At 38.0% G+C, this 27,631-nt stretch overlaps 1 long non-coding RNA gene and 1 other non-coding gene across 5 annotated transcripts; both read right to left on the bottom strand.

The window, feature by feature from the left end:
- Positions 1 to 320: 320 nt before the first annotated feature.
- On the bottom strand, positions 321 to 3,294 carry LOC110912008. Of its 4 annotated transcripts, none has more exons than XR_004880976.1 (5): positions 3,005 to 3,294; positions 1,263 to 2,754; positions 1,001 to 1,151; positions 715 to 894; positions 321 to 590 (listed from the first exon to the last, which is right to left on the bottom strand). It is a non-coding gene; the product is annotated as an uncharacterized LOC110912008 (long non-coding RNA). The 4 variants fall into 4 exon arrangements; XR_004880977.1 differs by having other exon boundaries at positions 1,263 to 1,623; positions 3,005 to 3,277; XR_002577577.2 differs by lacking the exon at positions 1,263 to 2,754 and having other exon boundaries at positions 715 to 897; positions 3,005 to 3,259.
- Positions 3,295 to 21,123: 17,829 nt separating this feature from the next.
- Positions 21,124 to 21,230, bottom strand: LOC118487707. Its single transcript, XR_004882650.1, has one exon. It is a non-coding gene; the product is annotated as a small nucleolar RNA R71 (small nucleolar RNA).
- Between the last annotated feature and the right edge of the window lie 6,401 nt (positions 21,231 to 27,631).

The following is a 27,631-nucleotide window of genomic DNA, read 5'->3' as shown; positions in this document are numbered from 1 at the left end:
TTTTGCCACAACAAAATTGGTCACAATTATTTGCCACCGCTTCTTGTTTGCTACGGTCCGCCTTGTTTGCTACCGAGTTGTGACGGATTTTTTGCCACCTTTTTTGCTACCGTTTGATATTGCCACCATTTAGCTACCAACCATTTGCTACCATTTTTCAATGAAAATCGGTGGCATTTAGCACACTTGTTGAATTATTTGCTACCATTTTGTGATTGCTTGATTTTTTTTTATTAAAATTACTTACCAATAAAAGTACAAAATTATATAAAAAAGTCTAATATAAGTTAACGAAAACCCAAAATTATATAAAACATCTATTTTTGAAAAGCATATAAAACATTCGAATAGAAATGTCAACTAAAACATTAAATAACTAAAATTATCCTAATATGAGAAACATCGAATCATTCAAAACCAAGTGTTTATAACCTATCTTCGACATGTACTTGTTAACATAGCTTCAATTTGTGACATCCTATCGAGCATAGCATCTGTATCAACAACCACGCAATAATTCCATTTAATCTTTCTTTTTCTACATCCTTTTCCTTAACGAGCCCCATGATAACTAAGTTCAGCTTTTCAATCTACAAAACAACCAATGTATTGAATCAAGAAGTCAGAATTGATGAAAACTAATAACGGGTCAAGTTGGTTGCAAAGATAACAATATCCAACTAGTTTAATACCCGGGCCGAGTAATGACACTACCTGCTTCTATATCTCCTGAAAGCATTGCCACCACTCGCGACATTGGCGTTCTTTGTATCGGTGAGGTTTGTGTGCATAAAAGGGCGATTCTCGTCACTCTTTTTACTTCATTCTCATCAAAGTCAGAAAAATCTTCATCCACTAGCTCATTTCACTATTAGCTTCATGTAGGTTCCATGCCTACTAAACACACCAATGGAACCAACCAGATAGAAGTAATTGTATACTAATAATACAAATATTTTAAAATTATAAGTAATATTCAAGAAAAATGAAAGATGCTCACCCATTCAAGAAGATAAATTTGCTCATCTTCCAAAGTTGAATCAGAATTAGGCCTTCCACTAACAATCTCTAGAGCTACAACACCAAACCCAAACACATCAGCTTTTTCTATACGGTGTCTATGCATTGCATACTCTGGTGCCAAATACCCTCTACAAAATACATACAAAATCATCAAAACTTCAAGAAAGTCGACTGATACACACGCACACACATATCCTAATAAAATTAAAAGACACACAAAATATTATCCAATATTTTACATTGTTCCTGCAACACGAGTACTTATGTGTGTTTTCTTGTCAAACCAAAGTTCGAGATCTTGGGGTTGAGATCAGCATCAAGTAAAACATTACTAGCTTTAACAACCAGCATCAAGTAAAACATTACTAGCTTTAAACTGAGCCTTCCCCTGGTGGGAGGCTACAGAGAGTTGTTTAACAGCTATTACTCTCCCATCATCAAGTGTTCCCTGTTTACAATAAAAAAAATTAAAAACCAACTTATTTGCAGGTCTAAAACTATCGGTTGCATCTTAGTTCTCCATAACTGTCGTTTCCAACTGGGCCCATCTTCTATCTCTAGGTCTGCAAACTAGAGGGTCATTGTGTAATTACCATTTTCCTGCCATAGACCGTAATATCTTAATGATCCAGCAAACAGTTGTTTCCAAGAAACATGTGAGTGATAGAAGGGATCATAAGAATACTTATAAGATACTTGAAAATTTTGATAAAACCACTATTAACTGATAACTTACATACGTTATTGTAAAAAGTCTTCGGGTTGGGTATGGTTAAAAAGGACAACCCTAGATGAGACTTAATAGAGTCAAATTCATACAAGAAAATCTTTGTGACAGTACTGAAGGCCAAAGTCAGTTCTTTTTCACTTATTTTCTGTTGATAACCAAATGTTCTTTTTTACTTGACCTAGAGTTTTAAGAGTTTGTTATAAAGTCCATACTAAATCATTTTATAAGGAAATTTATTTCAAAGTTTTGTTGCATGCTACGATGTGGAATTGTTACACAAAATCCTACTAGCAAAGGCTGAGTTAAACATAGTGACCTCGTTAACAGTTCATACATATTAATTAGTTACTAACTAAACTAAACTGAATGATTCTGTTACTACGGCATTAAGATGTCAACATCATGGGCTGATTAGCTGAATAATACTCCCTTCTATAAAAAAACATACTTACTAAAGTAAAAAATATCACCATTTACCTTCAAATTTGACATGAATTGGTCAATGCTGAGAGCAAAGCACGTAAAACCAACAGGAACTATGTTCTAACTACTACAAGCTACACATATTTTGGTGTTGAAAAGCCACGGGAAAACCTAATTTAAGTTTTTCTTTTGTAGAATCGCTAACTCACACACACTCTAACCCTACTCGACCCAACCGGATCCGAAAACTCTTACATTTGAGTCCTCAAATATGCTCCTTTATTATAATTTCACCGATGAATATAATTCCGCTGATGATTATGTTCCCCGGCCCGACCTAACCGGGCAAAAAAACTATAACGTTTGGTCCCTGACCCACTGTTTTGCAGATTATTATCATCAGCAGCAAGTAACGATCTTTGTAGTTTGCGGTTTAAAAAAACAAGTTTAGCCCAAAAGAATGAAAAAGATGAATTTAATCAAAATAAAGAATAACCTAGATTCACCGGGATTAGAAATAGTGTTTAAAGCACTACTGATGATGATGCACACTTCCTACTAAGCTTCCAATTTCATACCTGTTAACCAATTGATTATCTAAGGTTGATAGGAGGCATCAAAATAGAACTTGCAGGGCTATAATTGATGTTTTCCGATGATGAAAAATCAAAAGGCTAGAGGGTGATTTATGTAAGGCAATTAAACAAAAAAAAGGCAGAGCATAAGCAATACAGCACCAATCGTTGAAGAAATTGACACAAACTACTAAAGAAAACATGAATATAACAAATTCATGAGCCATAGTTGAAGATTAAGTTAATGATTTACCTAATCCTTCACCAGCTAGAATGGTTCACGTTGCCTAGGTTATCGTTGGCTAGAAGGTTAAAGTCGCCAACGATTCTTCACCATTATTTGGGCTTCCTTTTCAATAAAACCCTAAAACGTGGAGCGTATATTTTGAAATACGACCGCCAAATAAAAAAATTCAACCCGCCTAAATTTTTAGATGTTGCCACCACTAACACGGTGGCAATTGAAACACCACTTAAACAACCTGGGCTTTTCTCACTAATTTGAGATCGAAAATAAAAGGTCTCCAATTTTCCCACCTCTTAGCTACCGCGTCATAGTAAATACGCTTAATTTGTGTTTTGGTGGCAAATTGATGGCTAAATTTGCTACCATTATTTTCGGTGGCAAATTTTGATGACAATTGCCCAGTTTTCTAGTAGTGACTTTTGTAGCCTTAGCACAGATGTTGAGTCTTCAGTGCTTTCTTCAAAGGTGATCAGTCTTTGAGAGGGCAGTGCTTGAATCTTCAACAGTACTTAGGAGACGGCAGTAGATAGAGCAACAGAGTTTGTCTTCAGCAGTTGTTAGATAATCATCAGAGTTTGGTTTATCAGTTGTTGTATTTGAGCAGCACTTTAAAATTAATCAGTTGTTGGATAACCACTATCAAGGGGAAAGATTAGAGAAACTGCTGCTTATTAAGTGTCCTCTGATGGGATCCGGTTTTGGCTTTACATTATCTGTTCCTCTGTTAGGGTTCAATCCCAACAATCTCCCCCTGGAACAGATAATGCCAAAACCCTTCCTTATTCAGGACCTTTATTACTCATCAAGAGTGCCTTAGCTTGTTCCTTAAATTCAGCTTCAAATTCTATGGCACTCTGGTCATCTACATCCCTGCACAGTGAAAGCTCAAGGAGATCCTGCAAATCTTGAACACTAAGGCCTAGTGCTTCTTTCCTTGATATATGCTTCACCTCACCATTGGCTCTGACCAAAGTCAATACGTGGGTCTTTTGATCAGACATCCACTTTAGTATTTTAAAGCCTAATGGGTTTCTTGGGAGAGATTTATTCCCAGATGAGTTGAGAGATGATGGCCTTGAAAACACATGCAAACTATCAGAAATTCTTTTGAGGGCTTCTTCAATGACATTGTTTGCTGCAGCTATGTCATCTGCAGTTCTTGTTCAATGAGTTCTTGCCTGTCAATTTCTGAAGTATTTGTTGCAGTGTTTGGTGATGCAGATTCGTTTAATGCCTTTTCAAACAGGCTCTGAAGCTTTGTTGAGTTGCCTTCTTTCAGACCCATTTTCATGATGATGTCTTTGAAGTACTCTGCTTCTTTTTCTTTAACCTCTGCCTCAGTCAGCTGTTTACCTTCTTCTTGGTTTGTCTCAAGAGTAAGGTTGTCTGCTGTTTTCAACACTGTTTTGAGGTTGTCTATCTGCTGTTCAAGTTTCAACATTTGTTCTCGTTTCTATGCAGCCCTTGACTCAGCAGTTTTTCTATTCTTCAGCCTTTCATAGGCTTCATCTGTTTGCTGCCTAGACCATTTTGATATGGCTTCAGTAGTGTCTATCTTGGCATCCACCAACTCCCTTTTCTTTCTTTTATACTCAGCAGTGAGATCAGCAATGAGCCTTTTGTACTTACTCCAGTTTGGAGCAGTTTTCTTCTTTGTAGGATCATTTTTTATCTTTTGAATCCTTTCAGCCTCATGCTTTAAAGCTACTAAAGGCCATTCTTCAAACTGTTGTTCTTCAGCAGGATAGAACTTTTCTTTCATGATGAAGGCTAAAAGTTGCTCTCTGAATTTCTTCTTTTGAACAGCCTTTTCCCTTTCTAGTTCTTGTGTAAATTCTTCTATCTGCTTTACCTTTGTAAGGTAGAACTCCAGTCTTTGAGCAGTGGCTTCTTCACTTAAGCTTTCATTTTCACTATCAACCTTAGCTTTTACTTTAGCCTGCCTTGCCTTAATTCTGAGATAGTCATTTATATCTTCTGGAGACATGTAGCCAATGAGAGAGGAGAATTTTCTTTTTGAGGGATCTGCTTCTGTATAAAACTGCCTCATCTCATTTTTGATGGCTCCAAGTTCAAGTGGATATTTGGCAGCATTAGGATCATGACTACCTTCATCAGCAGTGATTGGCTTTCTTTTTCTTTTTAGGAGTTGTGGTTGTGATATAGGAAGAATTAGGGCAATTGTGGATGTCTGACTAACAACTGTTGAAACAACTGGTGTCTCAACTGCTGCTGTTGTTACAACTGCTGATGTGTCAGCAGATGTCTTCTGCTTTTGAGCAGGGAATGAAAGATGTGATGGTGATGATGGTGGTGGTGACTCATCATCAGGAATGAAGACCCTTCTCCTTTTTAATGGAGGGGAGGCTGATGATGTTTTGGGCGGATCAGTGGTTTGTGCCTGTGACTGACTGACAGTAGTTGAAACAACTGGTGTTTCAACCACTGTTGTCATTACAACAGATGTTATGACATCTGCTGTCTTCTGCTTTATGGCAGGAGGCAGTGATGGTGATGTGATTGTAGATGTGTGTGTTGATGTAATGGCAGCTGTTTGGCTACAGGCAGCAGTTTTTGTAACTACTGTTGTATCAGCAGTTGAGGTTTTTGAGGATTTGGGTTTCTCAGGTTCAATGTGCATCCCATCTTCTATACCTTTCTTTTTCAACCTGATTTTCTCCCCCTTTTTGGTATTATCTGCCAGGGGTGTATCCATGAAGAAAATGGTAGATGGGCCTTTCTCCCTTTGAGCATTCTGTTGTATGTTGGCCTTTATAGCCTTGATGTCTGCTTGAGTGTCTTTGAACCGAGACTCCACCATGTTGGTCAGCATTTGTACTTGATTTGCGTGCTATTTAGCAGCCAATTGTTGCTGGTGTTCAAGCAATGGTTGGAGAATATTCCATAGCTCATTTGCAGCAAATGCTTGTGGAGCAGGTGCTTGAGCAGGAGGAGCAGAAGATTGGGCTATTTGAGCTTCTAACAGCTGCTGTACCATATCTTTTCTTTCGGCAACTGTAGATTCCAGATTTTCAACTCTGGTCGTCAATTCATTATATTTTGAATCATCACCTGAATTAACAGGATCATCTGAATCCCCACCAGCAGTGGTTGTATCAATGTGTGACTTAGGAGCTGTAGCCCAAAAGTCATCCATTGATGCCCCTTTTTCTTGGTACTGGGGACTTCTTTCTTCGGCACTCGATAATCCTTTGATGTTACCATCAGCTAAAGATAACTTACTGGTGGTTACCGATGTTGCCATGGAAGAAATTGCCTTCAAGGGAGTCTTAGTAATGTAACAACTGTCCAACTGAAGATCTGTTGATCCATCAGTTGTAGTTGCTGCTCCACTTGAACTACCACCGAGAGTTACTTGTAACTCGGGGGGTGTAACCTCCTCAACTGTTGCTTGGATAACAGAGGTATTAGCATCAGACCCAGTCACTTGTGGAGGTATGCTCTCAGTAATGGGTGATTGAGAGGAACTGGTTTGTGTCTGTGCAATATCAACTGCATGCAACAGGGGTATTATTGATTTTGGCAATATGATTGGTGAGGGTATGGGTGTTGAAAGAGACATGTCCTTGGGATCAGGACTATGGAAGATAGATCCGAGTGGACCTAGAGCTTCATATTGTGGTGTCCCTGTGCTTACAACTTGATCCTTTTGTGAGGATGCAAGAGGAGTTTGAGGCTGGGGTTGAGATCTTTCTACCAACTGCTGTGAGGAAGTAGCAGCAGTGGTTTCTGGTGACTTTTGTGTTGTCATTGGAAGTTGCTCTGAGATCTCATCTTCCAGAGTTGCCTTTGTTTTGGGTTTGGTGGGCTTTCTGGATGGTTTTCTTTTGGTCTTTTTGGTGGTGGCAGGTGTGGGTTTCAGAGCAGTGGGTGTGCTACTCTGATCACCTGGAGCAGTGGGCTCAGCAGTGGTTTCTTGAGGGTCAGTGGCAGTTTCTAAAACCTGCTCACCCTCTTTTGTTTTTAATTTAATTGGTGCCATCATTCTTGAAAAAGTTTCTATTGTTAAACTGTTTATTTTGAATGAGACACCTTGTTTGGGCACTTCTGCCTCTTTCTCGACAAATTTTTGTTCAAAATAGTAACTTAGAAACCTCGGAAAGAGCAGAAATGTCTTATTATCAACGTTCTTTACCAAATCATCAAATATTTCCTGGGAGTAGTTATAGTTTTCATTGTTCAAAATTGCATACCCCAGGCATTGGATTTTTGTTGGTATCTCATTGAAGGACGTTGTTTTATTTGAAACACACATGAGCAGTGTGTGGAATAAAAATCTGGGTGCAGAAGGGAAGTAACCCTTTTGTAGGGTGTCCCTGTTTGGTTATTCTGCATAGCCCCTTTTCATGAAATCCTTTACCAACTCGTCTTTTGTAAACGAAGTTTTTCCACTTAAATCATCGAGTTTAAAGGTTTCAGAGATGGATTTTGGTGAGATATTTACCTTCTTACCCTGTATCGAGGAGTTGATTGCGGAGATGATATCTCCTTGTTTTTCAAGGGTGGCATTTTTCCAGAACTCTCTCTGGGTATCAAGGTAGATAGGAGCGTCTGCTGTTATCAAAGTTTTGTACTTTGATGCAGAAATGGTGTCAAGGATGGAGTCGAAGGTGTGGTTATCGGTAGGTTTTGTGAGTATACCTACATAATTGTGTGGAGATTTGTAGCGAATCTCCGGTGTTTCAGCAGCCATTTGAGTGGCATCTGCTGTTGTGGAAGAAGATGCTGGTTTTGATTTTGACTTCGATTTTGGTTTCGTCATTTTGGATGAAGAAGATCGAAGAAGTTTTTAGAGTTATGAGAGGAAAACTGTTATGAGGAGAGAACTTTTGGAATTCAATTCGACAGTAAAACCCTGCTTGGATTTAATCAGGGATTTATTTAGGGAAAAAGTAATTGCTGATGTGGCAGCGGTTATTTTGATCTGAAGGCTAAAAACTGACCACGTGTCAAACATCTGATGGAATGGTAAATGATGGAGGACAATTGTTTTGACAACTACTGATGGATCAAGTATCAGTAGTTACAACGGTAATAAAATGAAATGGTGGGTGTAACAGTGGATGGAACAAAGATTTTAAACATTAGTGTTTTGAAGAGCAGAGGTTGACACTTTAGCAGTGGACAGACTTTAGAGAGCAGATGTTATGGCACAACAGCATTTTAGGAACAACAGTGGATAAAAACCAATGAGGATCATATGTTTAACAACTGTTTGTACGGTAGTGTTTTGACTTTTGACAAATTCTTTTAGCACCTGTTTGTTCAGATGTAGAAAATGATTTGTTCTTGTAAAAGCACAATCTCTTGTCTATCATCTGTTGAGTACCAGAAATGCTATTCTTAACACTACACATTTTAGATGCATAATATCAAGATTAGATTGTCAGCAGTGATTCTCAGAAATTTTTGTTCAAGGTTTTGCCACCTGTCTATTTTTCAGACAGTGGTTTAGCATCCCAGATGATGAATACATTTCTACTTGAGCTGCTCATTTTGTGTCTAATTACTGGAATTAGAACATGAGTATCTCAGTAGTCTAAGTCAATTTGCAATCAATTTATGATCAGTGGAAACCTAACTTGAGCTTAATATGATCTCGATATGTGTGTCATTTCCTTTTGATTAAATTTAAGGATAGTAATTTCACACGAAAATAAGGTAATTACATTCAGACCAGAGATGAACTTTTACTATAAAAAATGAGTAAAAGATCATAATATATTTTAAAATAAATAAAATACATCAGGTTTTTATTATAGAAGAAAACACCTTAACAAAAATCAAAGGAAGTTTTGAAAAAAAAAATCAAAAGGATCCGACAATTTTCCAGTAAATTCATGGTCATATTATTCTCAAGTTATTTTGACCATTGTTTGGGTCATTTTCTTGTCAATTGATTGTAAATCCATTTTAAGCACAATCACTTGAGATGCCATTGTTACCCGAACAATTTCTGTATTGATAAATGCACACAGTTGCATGATGACCACTGATGACCTAACTTTAACCTCAAAAGTGTTTTCTGCTTATACTCTTTTGCTTTTGATTTCAAAAGTTTTGAGATAGCTACACTTTGAGATTTGTTCATTTTCCCTTCCTTTTTTTTTACCCTATTTATTTACATGTTCAGAAATACTCACTAGGAGATTATATTCTGAACATGCTTTGTCCATAATCACTTTGAAGCAATGTTTTGAGAGATCTGACCATATTTGATCAAGTTTCATTACAGATCTCGCATTACCTATGATTAGGACTGTTTTGACACCTTATTTTCTCAATGTGTTTAGACAAAGTCGATTTGGTCCTTTTGAAGGTACTCAACTTGCCTTTGAGCACATGAGAGATTTTGACCAAAGTTTTATTCCCTCTTTTCCTTTTCAGCAGTATTCTAGTGTTTTAGATGAACACAAGTTTTGCGGAAATGAGGTACATACTTTAGTTGTTTATTGAAAACATCACAAATATCAAAACAACAATTGAAATCAATTTTGAAAGCATCGAACGATCCCATAATTTATCAGATATTTTACAGATCTGAAAACTATGAGTGACATATGCATGAAAACACTTGTTGTGTGAGATTTGTGTGTCATATGACATCTTGGTTGATATACAGAGTTTCTGAATAACCATTTTGATCATGTTTAATTCGTTACTCTGTTTTTCAACTGGATACAACCAACCCTTTAGTATCAATAACTTTTGAGCTGAACTGTTATGTCAAATTGATTGTAAGATCGAATTTGACTGTCCAGGCTCTGATACCAATTGTTAGGATCTGAAGGCTGTCTGTTATTGTGTTTGTTTGCATAAGACGAATAAGTGCAGCGGAAATGAGTAGCAAACTTTGCAAACACAAACAAGAGAAAGTATAGATTGATAAACAATTGCTTTTCATAGAGTCAAAAGATGTACATAAAAGCAAAAGATTACAGTCAAAGCTTACAATCTAAACTCCCCCTCAGCCTCATACGCCAGAGTTGGTTGCACAAGATGAAAGGATGAATTGAGGAGAAAAAACTCACTCAAAACGATCAAGTGTAACAGTACAGAGTACTGTCATACTTATAGGCAAACCAAACTACTGATATACTTCAGCTGACGTCACCATGATAGTGACATCTAACAACCTAACAAACTACAAATACTGTTCTATACAAACTACTGTTATGTAACATCTGATAATCACTAAAGTACAAATCATAAGGAAACTACTGCTTCACGTTCCACTGTTGTAGCCTTAGCATAGATGTTAAGTCTTCAGTGCTTTCTTCAAAGGTGATCAGTCTTTGAGAGGGCAGTGCTTGAATCTTCAGCAGTACTTAGGAGACGACAGTAGATAGAGCAACAGAGTTTGTCTTCAGCAGTTGTTAGATAATCATCAGAGTTTGGTTTATCAGTTGTTGTATTTGAGCAGCACTTTAAGATTAATCAGTTGTTGGATAACCACTGTCAAGGGGAAAGATTAGAGCAAACTGCTGCTTATTAAGTGTCCTCTGATGGGATCCGGTTTTGGCTTTACATTATCTGTTCCTTTGTTAGGGTTCAATCCCAACAAGAGGCCAAAAGGAAAGCCAGGGTGGATTATCCGGATCAGGGTACTTCAGGGTCAAAAGATGATGAAAATCTTGTTGATGAAAAGAAGAAGCCTACAAAAATAGTAAGGCTGCCCAAATCCATTCCAACCAGACGTTCAAAGTCTGTTTCAAAACCACCACCTAAAACAGCTGTTGTAACTCCTGTTGTACCCACTACTGTTGGTACTTCAGTGGTTTCAACATCTGCTCCCACTTCAACACACACCACTTCAACACACACTACATCCACTGCCTTACCACCATCACCACCAAAAACAAAATCACCTCCTGCCAAAAGGCAGAAGACAGCAGTTGTTACAACATCTGCTGTAAAGACAACAGTGGTTGGAACACCAGTTGTTTCAACAACTGTTAGTCAATCACAAATCACTGCCACTACATCCACCACCACTGTTCCATCCAAAACATCATCAGCCCCTCCTCAAATAAAGAGGAGAAGGCTAATTCTCAAAGATGATGACACTTCACCATCCCAAACATCTTCAAAATCTTTAGCTCTTGTCACAATACCAAAACCAGTTGCCCTCTCTTCAGTTCAAATGCACAAGCCCTTACCTCCTGCAGGTGTTCAATTTCCTCTCGAACTAGAAGCTGTTAGAGAAGAAATAAAATCTTTTTACTATGAGGATGACCCTGCCAAAAGGAGGTTACCATCAATAAAAGGATATCCCTGGCCTAAAAATGTTGATGAATATTTGAAGATCAAGGCCAAGCAAGCAGAGGATATCTCAAAGAGAAACACACAAGGGAAATCTGACAAAGAAATTTCTAGAAACTATCAATATCTGCTCACACAAGTCAGCTCCCTAGAACGATTTGCAAAAAATGTCAGTCAACAAATTTCAGAAAGAGCAGCTGAAACTTTGAAGAAAGACTACATTGAAAGCATCATGGCTCACAAGAAGTACAAAGGAGAGAGATACATGTACAAAGAGTGGACTGTTCCTGAGCTTGAAAATGAAGCAGCAAGAATTCAAGACATGATAAAAAGGAAAGTCACTCACACTCCTCCTGACTGGGCAAAGTTTAGAAAGAATGTACCTGACAAACAGGTAGAACTGAAAAGAATGAGAGAAGAATTGGTTGCTGCTAAATATGGAAACAAAAGACAAATTGCTAGATGGAAAGAAGATGTGGTCAGGATCACCTACAAAAGGTTAGAGGAATTAAGAAAGAAAGATCCAAAAGTTCCTCAAAAGCCTGACTATCCTAAAGCTAAGGTTTCAAAAAGACCATCAAAGCTGCAAATCAGGAGAACCACTGCTCCAACTGGTGCTGCCATCTATAAAAGAAGGTCACACAAACAGAAACCATCCAAGAGTTGATAAAAGGAGATGACCTTATAAAAGAAGGCATAAAGAAAATGATCATAGAAACTCTTGGTTTGGGTCAAACTGCAAATACTGGTCAGCCAGTTATGAATAGGCCAGCCTCACCAAATACCTCTGCAAATAAACATCTCCCAAGAAACCCACCAGGCTCAAAAATACAAAAGTGGGAAACTGACAAACAGACCTGCGTATTGACTTTGCTCAGGTCTGGTGGAGAAGTGGAGAAAATATCAAGGGAACAAGCTCTTGGCCTGAGTCTTGAAGATTTGCAGGATCTCCTTGATCTTCCACTTAGCAGGGATGATGAAGACACAGATGCCCTTAACTTTGAACTACAATTTAAAGGACAGATAAGGGAACTGTTGATGAGGCAATAAATGTCCACAATAATGAAGAGTTTTGGCATTATCTGTTCCAGGAGGAGATTGTTGGGATTGAACCCTATCAGAGGAACAACTACTGACCTCCTATCTGCTGATCTTGCTAAATACTGACCTACAACTGCTGCTCAAGTAAAGACCTGATGAAAGACTAAAGCCCTGCTGATTCTGTTGGTGCACTACATCTGTTGATTCCGTCTAAGTGTCTAGAATCATGTCTTATACCATATTGTATAGCATAGGGCTCGAAATACGAGAAAACAGGAGTCGGTATAGGTTTTAGATTGTCGGGTCGCTTTTAGGGACATGATATGGTCGGGTCGCTCATGTGTCACCTTGGATCGCTTATGTGTACATGTATGGACCGCTCATGTGTCACTTGACCACATGAGCGGCTCCAGAACACTATAAATAGGTCCATGAGCGATTCCAGAAGTAGAGGTCTTGAATTCCACGCCGAAGTTCTGCCGGTGTGATGTTTGAGCTGTAAAACGTTTATATTCAATACAAAAAAGAGTTAAAAGGAAGATCGTGCTATTTCTACTTGTTTTTCTTATTATTCCGCATCTGAAGAGCAAGAGCAAATCTCTGAAGGACTCAGTTGGGTCAACACACGATCCTACAAGTGGTATCAGAGCCACGGAGGAGATTTCCTACAGAATATAGCCGGTTTTCAGTGTTTGTTTCTCATTTCTACACCTTCTTTTCTAATTTCAAGAAGATTTCTCGGTCAAAAATCGTTCAAGTTCTCACAGACTGTTCATTATTGTACCGAGATAAACCCTTAGAAGTACCAGTTCAAATATCAGCTTGAAAACAGTTCAAAACAAGTTTGAAATGTGGATCGCTCGAGATGACATCAGCATGGATCGCTTTTAGGTATTAGATGGAACCGCTCATTAGTACATTTCATTACCTAGAACCGCTTATTTGACTCATTGGATCGCTCATTCAGACAAGTTGAACCGCTCATCCGGATGTTTTAGTTCGCTTATTCGGACTGTTGGATCGCTGATTTAGATTACTTGAACCGCTTGAACAGCAAAATTGTGAATCGCTCTTTCATACATCACTTTGAACCGCTCTTAAGTTCATATTTCAGGACCGCTCCAAGGAAAATTGTAGGACCGCTCCAAAACATTGTTTTCTGGATCGCTTATTTGGATCATCGAGGATCGCTTTTTCGAACAAAGTGTGGATCGCGTATTTGACATTTTGTTTGGTTCGCTTTTGTGATAATTGTTGAATCGCTTTTCTGACAGTTACTTTGAAATACGTGCTAAGTCAACATGGATTCTAGTTTTTATAACGCATTTGCTACACCAACAACTCCAGCCACAATTGCACAAGCCATGAGTATTGAAAACGAAACGGGAACTACCCAGAAACCTCCGAAACTGATGAGTATAGAAGAATACTTCGGTTGGAAAGATCGGTTTGAAAACTGGGTTCAGGCAAATCATCTCAGATCGTGGGAATGCATATTGGAAGAGTACAAATTGCCTAAAACAGAGCTGCAAGTTACTAAACAAATATCTGAATTTTCAGATCAAGAACGGGCAATGTACAAGGCAGAAAAGATGATGATTAGCTTGTTACAGCAGGCAGTTAAAGAAGACATATTCATTTTGCTACAGCATGACAAAACTGCTAAATCAATTTGGGATGCTCTTAAAGCAAAATTCGAGGGTAGTGAAAGCATGCTCAAAAGCAAGAAGGCTTTGCTTAAAAAAGAATTTGATTTATTCAGCAGTTTGCCGGGAGAGGATACTAAAAAGCTAATTGAGAGATATTGCCATTTAGTGCGTTCGTTATCAATTTTGGGAGTTGAAAAAGGTCGAGAGGAATGGGTTGAAAAATTGCTCAGAAAGAGTGGGGAACGTATTTGATGATATTGAAGAACACAGGTGTTTATGATAGACTAACTATCGGGCAGTTTATTGAGAAATTAGAGGGGCAAGATCTGGAACAACAAAAGATAGCCCGGATGAATAGCCCAGGTGGTCAACAAGATGTTAAAATGTACTATAAAGGAAATGTTCCAGTTACTGAATCTGAAAGAAGTCCAAAATTACAAACTGCATTCAGTGCTGGAGATTCATCAGAAAAAGCTGATCAGGGTTCAAACAAGAGCATCAGTGGATTTTCATCGTTTCCGAGTGTGAATCCGAAAGAGACCAACACAGGTTTTCAGTCTCAGAGTACAAAAACCGGAAATGGATATATAATTCAGTGCAACATAGCTCTCAACCTTCCAGAAGGTCAAAGCTTCTCTGAAGACACTGCTAAAGACCATATGGCACTTCTGGGTTCAGTTCTGTTATCCTATGAAGGTCTAGTTGCTGGTAGAATCGGAAATCCTATGCTCACCAAAGAGGATTACGACCAAATAGACGCCGAGGAAATGGAACTTATGGATATCAAATGGTGTCTTGCGAGTGTTCTTCGTCGAGCTGAGAAATTCAAAACTATTACTGGGAGAAATGACTTTCTTGATGCACATGTGTCTACTTTAGGTTTTGATAAATCTAAAGTTACGTGTTTTCGTTGCAGGGAGAAAGGCCATTTCAAGCGGGAATGCAAAGGAAGAGAAGCTAGTGGAGCACAGAATCCATTCGGGAAAGATGACTACTACCGCAAAGCTATCTATCAACAAGTTGGTCAATCCCAGGAACCTCAGACAGCTCACGGAAGAAAAATTGAAGATTCCAAAAGAGCATGTGTGGTAGATTTCAGCTGGAGTGACTACATATCATCTGATGCTACAGCAGAACGAGTTATCGATCAAGATGATGAGAAACTACCAGATGGTTTCAGTTGGGATATGTTTGCAGATGAAAAGGGAGGTTTTAAAGCTTTCATTGCAAAGATCGTCCGAGAGCCAAATTTGTTTGCTGCATGGATGAGATCTATTGGAGAGATTGTATCCAGTGGTGATGAAAAATCTGTGTCATCAGACAATAGTTCAGATAGTACTGATGGACTTTCAGAACACTCTGGAGATGTTACAGATGGTTCAGATAAAAGTTTACAAGATGAAACTGTGCAAGAACAGGATATTGTATTTGATAAAACACCATCGGTTTCTGATGTATCAGATGGTGACTCTGATAAATCTGTACATTTTGATCAATCACCTGATCTAAGCAGCAGTGATGATGAGGAAGAGAAACATATAAATATTGCTAAATCTCAATTGTCTCCTAATAGTTTTCATTTCTATTTTGCAGAAAAAATGGAGAAACTGGTAGAGGAACGAGATGAAAAAGATAAACAATTTGAATTTGAAGGTGAAGTTCAGAATGTTGAAAGTGTTACAGAGAAGATTACTGAAAAGGTGATTGAAGTGGAAAAGGTGATCGAAGTCGAGAAAGTGGTAGAAGTTGTGAAAACAGTCGAAGTTGAAAAAAATATTGAAGTCATCAAGCCCTGTGAGAAGTGTTTGGAAGTCTGTAAAGAGTGTACAGCAAAAAATGAAATCATAGCTGAGTACGAGAAAAAGAAAGAGCAGTTATTGTTCAATCTCAATTATGTGAAGGAATCGTATGACGTGTTGAACAAAACAGTTACTGGTCTTCAAAAGACAAACACAGAAAGAGAACAGGCGATGACAATGATGAATGCAACTTTAATGTCGAAGCAAAAAGCTATAAATTTCTACATTGAAGAAAGTGCCAAATGGAAGCAAGAGTTGGAGAAGGAAAAGATTGAAAATGAGAGGATTAGGAGGTTATTGTTGAGCTATTCTACCTCTGATTATGTTATTGATCGAGTTTACCCAACTGTTGCAGGTATGGAAGCTTTTCAAGACGAGAAGCTAACAAAGAAGAAAGACTGTGGTAAGAAACCGACCGTTAGCTATAACAAGTGTCCACCTCCAATTTGGGATGGGTATTCACCTAGGAAACCAAATGAGGAAAAGCTTGCAAAAGCAGTCAATATACAGCTTAAAACAGATACAACTGACGTCTTACCAGAAAATATTGATGTGACGTTTACCTCGTCCGATACCGATCATGAGTCTGTTCTAATCAAAAAGGTGGTCGATCAGGTGTTGGATACTGATGAGGAGATAGAGTCAAAATCTGAGTCTGGAGAGTCAAAGTCGTCTGTCAACAGTCAAAATTCGTCGGTTAAACAGTCGTATAGTAAAGAGTTTTTGTTATCAAAAGCTGATTTGAATGATGAAACATTCGAAGTTGTTTATACTTTGAATGGTTCTGACAAATTATATTACAACAAAGAATTTCCAATTTTTAGTGTTAAAACGAATCTAATCAACAAAACTTTTAAACTTATAGAGGTTAATATTTCTGAGTTGAAAGCTTCACAAAATTTTGAAAAACCTAAAAAATATACTTCCAGAGTTCAGCAGCGTTTAAACAAGAAAAAAGGTTACAATTCTGGTCCTGGTTTTCCAAAGAAATCTAACCAAAATCGTAGCTACAAAAAGAAAGGTTTAGGATTTATTCCACTAGAAGATGATAAAAATATGAAAAATTCTAAAAAGAAATCTGAATTTGTGACAGGTGGAAGCTCGGAAGACGAACAGCAGAAATCATTTTGGAGACAAACTAACAAAGAGTTTCTTGCTGAAAAGAGAAAGAATGGAACTGGAGTTTTTCATCCGAGAACTGCTCAAACCTGTATGAAATGCAATGAAGCTGATCACATTGCATCAGATTGTTCAAAAGATTTCAAGGCAAAACAGGGAGCTTCTCAGAGGATGAAAGACAAACTTGAAGAAAAAGCTGAAAAATCCAAAATGTTTAAGAATTCGAAAAATGAAGTTGGAGAATGTTCACAAAAGAACAAGTATGAGAAGAAAGGAAAGAACAACCAAGTGTGGGTTGCAAAGAAAGATGAAGTAAATGTCGGCAATGAATCTGGTTCCACAAAGCCAGACGAGCCACAAGTTATGAAACAAAGTTCAGAAAATGATGATGTTTTTCCATCATTGAAGTTTGAGGAGGTTTTGAAGGAAATTGGAAAAATTGAAATTTCAAATCAATTTTATGATGATGAAAAAGATTTTGATGTTGAGAAAACATTCAACGGGAATGTTAAGAAGATATTTGAGAAAATGTTGAGTGGGAGAGCTAAAGGGGTGAAAGATTTTTATGCAACGAAAAAGGCTACTTACAACCCAACAGCTCAAGAGCTACAGACCATCAAGTCTGAAAAGACTTGGAGGGAAGTTTGCTTCCCAGAATAGGTTGAAGGACTACGCCGGAGATCCCAAGTTTATATCGTGGATCATGAATCGGCATCTTTCTAGTATTTGAGAAAGTTTGATTGTTTGTGTTTAATGCTTGAATGTTTTTGTTTGCAGGTTGAAGGACTACGCCGGAGCTTCCAGGTTGGTAATTGCGAAGCAGGAATCGGCATTTTGGTTGAAAAATGGTAATGTAGAGGTCACATTCCTACAAGTGGTAACCATTGTATCTACAAGTGGTAATTTTGATCCCACAAGTGGTAATTGTGGTTAAATTTTGAGATGTTTGGATACTTTGAAGTGTTTACATTTACAAGTGGTACAGAAGGTTCTTAGAGACAAATGGTAAATCAGGGACATTAATTTGTACTTGATTTACTATTCATGATAAAAGATAGACAAGATGATGAACCACATCCCCGTTTTTAAGATTGATAAACCTACAAGTGGTTGTTATCAACACATATTCATTTTCCGGAAAAATCATTTTGATTGAAACAAACTTAAGTGTTTTGAAATCTAAATGAGAAAATGATTTGTGATAGGGGGAGTTCAGATTGTTTATGCCTAGTGAATGGCGATTTGATGTGATTCAGTGTCAGTTGTCAAGTTTCTGTACAGTTTGTTTCTAGTAGGTCAAAAGTCTAGAAGTTTTCAAATTTTTCTTTAAAATGTATTTGCATTTTAGGGGGAGTAGGGAAATTTCAGAAAATCCAAAAACATTTGAAAATTTGAAAAAGCCAAAAACATGATAAAATTCAAAAATGAGTTTTTTGTTGCGAAAAAGAGGAAATGATAGTACATCAGTGGACTATCACGACACGCTAAAGATATGTAAAGTCTAAAAAGTGTTAAACAATCTTACTGTGGATGTGTCAGTAGATTTTCGCACATTTAGTAAATTGAAACGAGATATAAACCTAAATCAAACTTGCTTGATTCGTGGGTAACTATTCTTGAATATATGGGTAACCCCCGAAATCTTGTTTGAAAGGTCCCGTATTCTGAGATACTAGGTCTTTATACTCAGTGATATCTGGGGTATTATCCCGGGACTTCTGCTGTATGGAAGTACTGACCTAGTCCCCGGATAATACTTTCTGCTAAAGCTTTGAAACATAAGCTTCGCCCTCAGCATGCTGATGAAACAATAAAATTGATAGTCGCTGCTGTTGAAATGCAAAAAGATCCTCTAAAGGGGACCCACCAAAAGTCGAGCCGTCATCTCTCTGTTGAACGGAAGTTCTGACCTGAGCTCTCACGGTTTCGCATTTAACCCCTTTACAGATATCATCTGTGGTATACTCACCTGTAAGACTGAATATTTGGGATCTGGATACGGGAGTATATTCAAGTGGAGTGATACACAATTAAGTTTTAGTTTTTAAAACATTAATATCGTATCTCGAATCAATTGAAATTTGTGTGAAAATTTAAGTGGACAAACATACTGACAATCTAGGTAAATTGTTTAAAACTAAGAATGAAATCAAGCTTAACGGTGTTGGTGATTTGTCTCACAAACTGATATGATCCTCTTGCACGAACTCACAAAAATATTGTTTGTAAATAGTTTTTTTCTGCATTTCAGATTCTCTTTCAGAAAAATTCAAAAATATTTTTGGTGTGTTTTAGCATAAATTTTGAAAAAGTCAAAAAGATTTTCGACAACTGATATTGGAAAACTGATTTTCAAAATTCCGTGTGCTAAACATGACGAGCAGTATTTGAGGGGGAGTGTTTGTGTAAATCTAATTGTTTTTGATAAATCTAACCTTCTTCAAGTGGTTCATCATAGTTTGGTAAGAGAGAGTCATTTGTTGGTGCACAGGTTGTTGATATATGATGAATCTAGGAAATTTATTTCTGGGTTAAGATTTTGCAGGTAACCAGATTTCGAAACTGATAGGAGAGAGCCAAGTTTCGATCCTGGAAATCAATTCTAAAAGTTTATAAAGATTAGATTCTGATTCTGAAGATCATAACAAATTGATGATGCTGATGAACTTAAGGAATCAAGAGATCTAATCAAGAGAATTAGAGTGTTTGAATGCCAGACAACGATCCTGAAGATATTGCTGAAGGACAAAAGAATACCAGCAAATCGAGAGGGGGAGTCTGAAGATAGAGAGAATGAGAAAGCCCAGAGACTGATCTAGCCTGACGAGGAAAAGATACAGCGTTAAATTCAGAGTGTGATAACGACTCCATCAACATCTGAGGGGGAGTCTGTTGGTGCACTACATCTGTTGATTCCGTCTAAGTGTCTAGAATCATGTCTTATACCATATTGTATAGCATAGGGCTCGAAATACGAGAAAACAGGAGTCGGTATAGGTTTTAGATTGTCGGGTCGCTTTTAGGGACATGATATGGTCGGGTCGCTCATGTGTCACCTTGGATCGCTTATGTGTACATGTATGGACCGCTCATGTGTCACTTGACCACATGAGCGGCTCCAGAACACTATAAATAGGTCCATGAGCGATTCCAGAAGTAGAGGTCTTGAATTCCACGCCGAAGTTCTGCCGGTGTGATGTTTGAGCTGTAAAACGTTTATATTCAATACAAAAAAGAGTTAAAAGGAAGATCGTGCTATTTCTACTTGTTTTTCTTATTATTCCGCATCTGAAGAGCAAGAGCAAATCTCTGAAGGACTCAGTTGGGTCAACACACGATCCTACAGATTCAATCTACTGCTTTGAGTCAAGCTCTGCTGATCCGGACAAGTGCTGCTGGGTTCACAGCAGTAGAAGGTTGCAGCAGCTGATCAATAGTCTGTTTTGTTTTATAATGTAATAGCAGTAGTTAACACAGCAGTGTTTGTATAGATCAGAGGTTAGAGTTTGTTAGGAGGTTAGATGTCACTTTCATGGTGACGTCAGCTAAGATGCTCAGTAGTTTGCAAGTGCCTATAAATAGAACAGTACTTTGTACTGTTCTATTAGCTCTTTTGCACAATCGTCTTCTTTGCACGAACAAACAACTGAGCTCTGGCTGAGGGGGAGTTTGCATTCATTCATCAATCATTGTAATCGTTATTGAAATAAATTCAATCTTCCGATTCATTGTGTAAAGATGTTTGATCAAAGTATTACTCTCGTTTGATTGTATGCAAAGTTTGTTTTCATCTTAATTCCGTTGCACACTCATCCATTTCCACTTTAATTACAAACACAAAATACAATCAGAATCAAACTCAGATCCAACATACCCTCATAGATTACCTACGACCCACCGTAGGTAATCTCGGCGCCGTTATCAATGCACCGAATGTTGAAGCCAACAACTTCGAACTTCGGCCACATTTGATACAAATGCTTCAAAACTCTGCAACCTTCCACGGGCTTGCGGACGAGGATCCCCATCTACATATTACTAATTTCTTAGAAATATGTGATACCTTTCGGATCAATGGAGCATCAAATGACGCCATCCGCCTTCGAATGTTTCCATTTTCACTAAAAGACCCAGCAAAAGCTTGGCTCAACGCCCTCCCAGTTGGTTCGGTAAACACCTAGGATGAACTAGCCCAAAAATTTCTATATAAGTATTTCCCTCCCGCTAAACGACTAAATTAATGACTGAAATTGATACATATTCACAAGAGGATGGGGAATCCTTATATGAAACTTGGGAAAGGTTCAAGGAGCTCTTACGAAAGTGTCCCCATCACGGTCTTGCGGTATGGCAACAAGTATCCACCTTCTATAATGGGTTGTTGCCACACACGAGACAAACACTTGACTCTAGCTCCGGGGGACTTTTAGGTAATCGCCGCCCACATGAAATATACAATCAAATCGAGGAAATTGCTCAAACCAATTTTCAGTGGCACACTCCCCGAGGCAATAAGTCTATTGCCCCTGGCGCCCATAAGGTTGATGAAAGCACTTCTTTACAAGCCCAAATCGAGGCCCTTTCTTCAAAAATTAAAAAATTAGAAATGACAAAAACGGTCTCGGTTATGGCTTGTGAAGGGTGTGGTGGGCCACACGAAAATTGGAGTTGTATGAAAGAAACAGATGATCAATCAGAGTCGGTAAACTACATTGATAATAGACCTAGGCCGTCGGGTCCTCCAACGGGTACCTACAACCAAGGATGGCGTAACCACCCTAACCTTGGTTGGAGAGAACCCGGCAATAGTAGTAACCAACAAAGTCTAAACCAACGAACAAACTTTCAACAACCAAGAAATGAGTCATAAACTTTCCCGCAACAACAAGGTGGACGAGAAAGGCTTGAAGATACTATATCTTGCCTCATCTCCGACACTGAAAAGAAAAAGTCGGATCGATTTCAACAGTTGGAATCGAATTTTAGAAATCAACAAGCTAGTATACAAAACATTGAAAAACAAATAAATCAACTAGCTCAAAATTTCTCCGAGAGACCACAAGGCGCGTTACCAAGTAATACCGAAACAAACCCAAAAGCACAAGTTCATCTCATAACATTAAGAAACCGTACCGTGGGTCCCGCGGAAGCTCCGCCACCACCAACTGAGCAAAGCACAACACTGCCCCAACAAGAGAAGGCTTCTCCTCTACTTCAAGAGCCCACCAAGGCTCCTCCGGTTCCGTACCCCGGTAGGTTAATTCATCAAAAGACTAATGAGCAATTCGCAAAATTTGAAAGTCTACTAAAACAATTGCATGTTAATATTCCTTTCATCGAAGTCCTAACTCAAATGCCTAAATACTCAAAATTCATGAGGGACTTCCTCACTCATAAAAGGAAAATTGAATCATTGTAATTAGTTAACCTAGGCGAAGAATGCTCCACCCTCGTACTCAACAAACTCCCCCAAAAGAAGATTGATCCCGGAAGCTTCACAATTCCTTGCTCGATCGGGGAATCCCCCATTCGTAATGCACTAGCCGACCTTGGGGCTAGCATTAACCTCATGCCCGCATCAATGTTCAAATGACTCGGCCTAGGAAAAACAAGCCCTACCAAGATGAGGATACAACTTGCCGATAGGTCCGTCAAATACCCGCAAGGTGTCGCTGAAAATCTATTGGTCAAAGTCGACAATTTCGTCTACCCGGCCGACTTTGTCATACTAGATATGGAAGAAGACACCGAAGTCCCCCTCATACTAGGGAGGCCATTTCTAGCCACCGCACAAGCAGTGGTAGACATGAATGACGGAACACTCACTTTGAAGTATGGGGATAAGGAAGTGAAGTTTGGGGTTGGGAAGAGAGTAGAGGACGATGACCCGGTAAATTACATGAAGGTTATTGATTCGAGTTTGGATGAGGCTCTCCGACGGTGCAACATGGGATGCAAGACATCCCGCTCGGAAAACATATAACCTCACTTTGGGTCTAGCCAAGGACCCTTATAAACGTAGCGCACCACGGAGGCATTCCGCGGAACTATCCTTAGTTTAGTTTAATCTTTTAGTTTAATTTTAATTTGCTGGAATAAAACACACTCAGGATTGTTAAGGATAACAAGGGAATCGAGAAACATCACCCCATGTATAGGTTGTAGGTCCCCTTGAGTCGTATGGATCTTCACAGAATTGTCAATCTAATCAAGAGTGCGGAATCCTCTTGATCAGAATATAACAGAAAACGTGTAGGAACAGCAAATCACTTTCAAACCGAGTTTCTATTGATTATCAATCAAACTGAATTACAATCAATCAAACCCTAACCACACTCAAATTTCGTCCAAGCCCTAATTTGCTCTCACGAAATTCTAATGCCTTTCAAACTCTGTTTTTGCTGATTAACCTAAACCCTAAAGCCTAACCTTGTTTATATAACACAAGGTTTACAAGTTGGACTAGGGTTTCCTACATGGACTAGGCCCAATTCGTCCCCTTAGACCCAATGTGGGTTTAGTTTAGCCCAAACTCTATTATTTCACTATTACAAAGCTAAACCGCTAACTGTTTATCGTTTAACTAATTACAAGATATCCAAAGACCAAATCTAAGCTGTTGTCATAGAATATGCACCAACAAACTCCCCCTTGACAATAGCTTCATAAAAACTTTGTCTTCAGTCTTCTTGCAATCTTCATGTAGTCTTGCACTGTCTTTGGTCTTTGGATAGCTTCAGCTTCAATATCTTCTGTTAGCAACAAACTCCCCCTAAGCTGATCCATCCAATCACCAAATCTTCAAAACGCTAGCATTTGAATAAACTCCAGTTCAGCATTTGCACAGCAATCTTCAAACTCTTCAATCTTGTCTGCAATATAGAAAGGAGGTTCTACCATGCATCCAATCAAACTCTCATCTTCTCAGCAACTTCTCAGCAACATACTGCTTCAATATGTATACTATAAAACAAACATCTCGAGAAACCATAAGAATTTTTTCAACAACACGAAAAAACTTTTTGTCCAACACACAAGAACCTGTCTGATTTAAAATTTTGAACTCACTTTCTAACACCGTCTCCCCCTATCAGTAACAATTCCTCCAAGAATAACAGTTTTTCGTACATTAAGAATTTTAAACAGAAAAGACACTATTTTTGGATTTTTATATTTTCTGAAAGCAAGTAAATACAAAAGCAATAAACACTCTATTTTTGTGAGAATCACTGGTAAGAAGATCATATCAACATAATCAAACTGTTTCACACAATTATATAATTCTTTATTTATTTTTTCGTGAAAAGCAGTTCAAGACGATTATCAGTATGTTTGTCCTCTTAAACAAAATGCATGAACATTTCAAGTACCATTACCATATGATACGTTAAGGTAATTTTATTTACTGAAATATTAGTGTGTCCCACTTCAAGATATACCCCCGCGATCATGGTATGCATAAAGATTCATCGTAGTAGGTGAGTATACTGAATTCATCCATTTTATTTTTCAACGATAGATAATTGGTGAACAGGTCAGTACTTCCGTACAGCAGAGAGACCAAAATATCTTATCGAGGGCTATGACAAATACCATTTTTTGGTACGAATTATGCATTTTGCATTTTTGAATGACTCTATATGAGAGCTTCTTCATTTTCAAGGTTTTGGCATTTTTAGCTCTTTTAAGATATCCTGGGTGTGTCTAGGTCAGCATGTATCTGGATGCAGCAGAAGGACACCCCTGATATCCCCAGATGAAATAACAGTATAAAGACCCAAAACCTCAGATTTTGGCAATCTATCAACGCAAGATTTAAGGTCATTAAACCATACACCACTGATGCGTTCCCCACTCATATTCAGTTCATTTAAGTTTATATCACATTGGTAAGTTGATTATTTCATGCTTTTGCCTACTGATATATCGTATGATGAGGCTGCTATCACACTTAAGCAATTTATGGTTCAATTTCAGTGTGAGATTCTAACTTGCTGATGTACTATCATTTCTTCTTTTTCACACAGTGATAACTCATTTTTGATTTTTCTATTTTTTTTATGTTTTTGATTTTTCAATTTTTTTGTATTTTTGATTTTTAAGAAAAGCAGTAAACTATTTACAAAATTCTTATGAAAAAGTGGTTATTCAGGATTCCTCATCCCGTTGAGTTCGACTAAGTGTTCAAAGCGAGCCCTGTAAAATGCTTTAGTATAAAGATCTGCCAGGTTGTCTTCTGTGTTGACTCAGCACTTTAAACTTCAATTTAAATCATTTAATATATATACAAATCAACAATCTCACATCCCCCGTCATGTGCCTGAAGCAGCCACTATCAACATAAGTTGATAATCCTCCTTAGCAGCTCCTGCACACACCAACTAAGAAATTAGTTAGATTGGGGGACCCAAGCCTTAATGGTCTTGGGTCGTCCAAATTCACCAACCATTTGAACATCCATCCAATATCCATTACTCCTAACTGGAGTCTTGGATCTCAGACCTGTTGGAATTTGATTTTGATTTCCACTAGGTCTTTGGTCCTGAGAGTTCCTATATACATTTGGACTATTTGAGCTTTGGAAATTTTGATTTTGAAACCTTGAATTTTGATTCCAAGAAACATTATTGTTGTAATTTCTAAAGCCATTGTTATAAAAAGTTCGACCACCATTATTTTGGTATCGATTTTGATATTGACCTTGACTTCTGAAATTATTTGAATTATAATTGTTCATTGTAGGTGAACTGCTTCTAGGTCTCTGATATCTGCCTGGTGGAGATCTAGGCTGAAATCTTGGTTGATATCTTTGAAAACGTGGAACTTGTGGAGTTCCATTTTCAGCCTTATCCACACCAACAACAGCTTTCTCTGGTTGCTTAGGAGCAGATTTCTTTGGAGAATTTGATCCTTTCTCCTCACTATCACCTTTCTTCTCAGGTGATTTCCCTCTCTTCTTCTCACTCACTTGTGCTTCATTCTTTTTATTAGGACAGCAGCTAGCTACATGTCCCTTGGTGTGACACCTGAAGCACGATCTCCTTTTCAAAGACTTCTTAGCTAGAGTCTTTGAGGTAGATCCCTTATCAGATAATGATGATTCCTTGGAAGAATTTTGTTCAGTTTGCTTAGATTCAGATATTTCTTTGTTTTTATTTTTAGCAAACTCCACATTTGATTCTTTTTCAATAACAGTGGTTTCATTTTTCATATCACTACCTTGAACAAAATTGTCACACCCCCAAAATCCACACGCGGAGTACCACCGCCTGGAGGCGTGACATGACCAGGATCAAGCCACCAATCATATTGAACATGTAATTAATATCAAGTAAAAGTAAATGCAAACCAATCATTCAATACGATAGGTGTTCAAAACATAAGTGTAATTTCAAAGCGTAGCGGAAGCATAGCGTAAAACCAAAGCAAGTAATAAGTTTCAAATGTTTAAACGTTTAACATGGCATCCACGATCCATGTCCCACAACGACCTGCTCCTCCCTGTGCAAGCTCCATAAGTACCTAAGATCCTGCAAGGCATGCAGCAGAGAGTCAACAACTAGTTGAGCGAGTTCACAGTTGATAGTTCAGTAATTGTAATCGTATGAGTAACGTTATGTTCGTTCATTAGATCATGTATCGTATTATTTTGCATCGCGGCCATCTAGGCATGTATGCGAAGATTAGGGGAAGTTTTCCCAAGTATTCTAGACTAGGTATATTTGTATCGCGGCCACCCGGCATGTGTTCGAAGTTTAGTGTATAGTTCGCGGCCTTCCTAGGCATGTGTGCGAAGATTAGTCATATTATCACGGCCAACCCCGGCGTGTGTGCGAAGATCAGTTCTATAAGTATCACTAGTCTAGTCATATCTTATCAATAACCCTTCCTCACCCGAGGACCATATAACTAAGTTCCATAAGCTAGGTAAGTACAAGTAAATAATCCAAACCCATTCCCACCCTGGGAACCCCATGCCTTGGCTGTGTGAACTCACCTTGGTTTGCTCGGCAGATAATTTATTTGCCCATATACTCTAATCAATCACGTCCTATCATAGGTATTTACGTCTAATCAGATTCACAGCAATTCAACTCAATCCATTCATCATCAACACTTTACATTTTAAACAATCCCACACATATAGTTATATATGCCCAATCAAACCACAAAGTTACCCATAATTTATAATCCAATCCATGTGTTTACTGATCATGATAATATTAACTATGAAAACAATTAAACTCTATTACCTCTAATCACTTGATCATGTGACAGTTAATTATTTACGTCCCTAAATCCAAATCATAACCACGATCATGTATAAACAATACAAACCATTTGCATATATTAATCATAGCATCTAGTCAAGTTTTAATGAATCTAAATAATAAATCATGCAACTCATACTTTAGACCAAATCATTACATCACCGATTAAATCTTATCAACATACACACACTCCCATAGGCACATGTGATGGCAGACTAGTCAGATCTCAAACTACCTCACTTTCATAAACTAACCTTTGCTCATAATTCATATTCAAAGTACATCATGATACATCAACAGTAGATCGAGTTTCATGTAATTATTATTTAGCAAAACTCCTAACATAACATCTAACAACAACACAATTCTCATACATAACTGTTATGTTTAGCATCGAACTCCAATCAATCAGATCATGCTTTAAGAGCCGAACCCAAGTAATTATTAATATGGGCCAGCCCAATATCAACA

This window comes from Helianthus annuus, chromosome 15 (genome assembly GCF_002127325.2).
Source record: "Helianthus annuus cultivar XRQ/B chromosome 15, HanXRQr2.0-SUNRISE, whole genome shotgun sequence".
Lineage (NCBI taxonomy): Eukaryota > Viridiplantae > Streptophyta > Magnoliopsida > Asterales > Asteraceae > Helianthus > Helianthus annuus.
The sequence above is the reverse complement of the archived record's forward strand: the minus strand, read 5'-3'. Positions and strand labels throughout refer to the sequence as shown.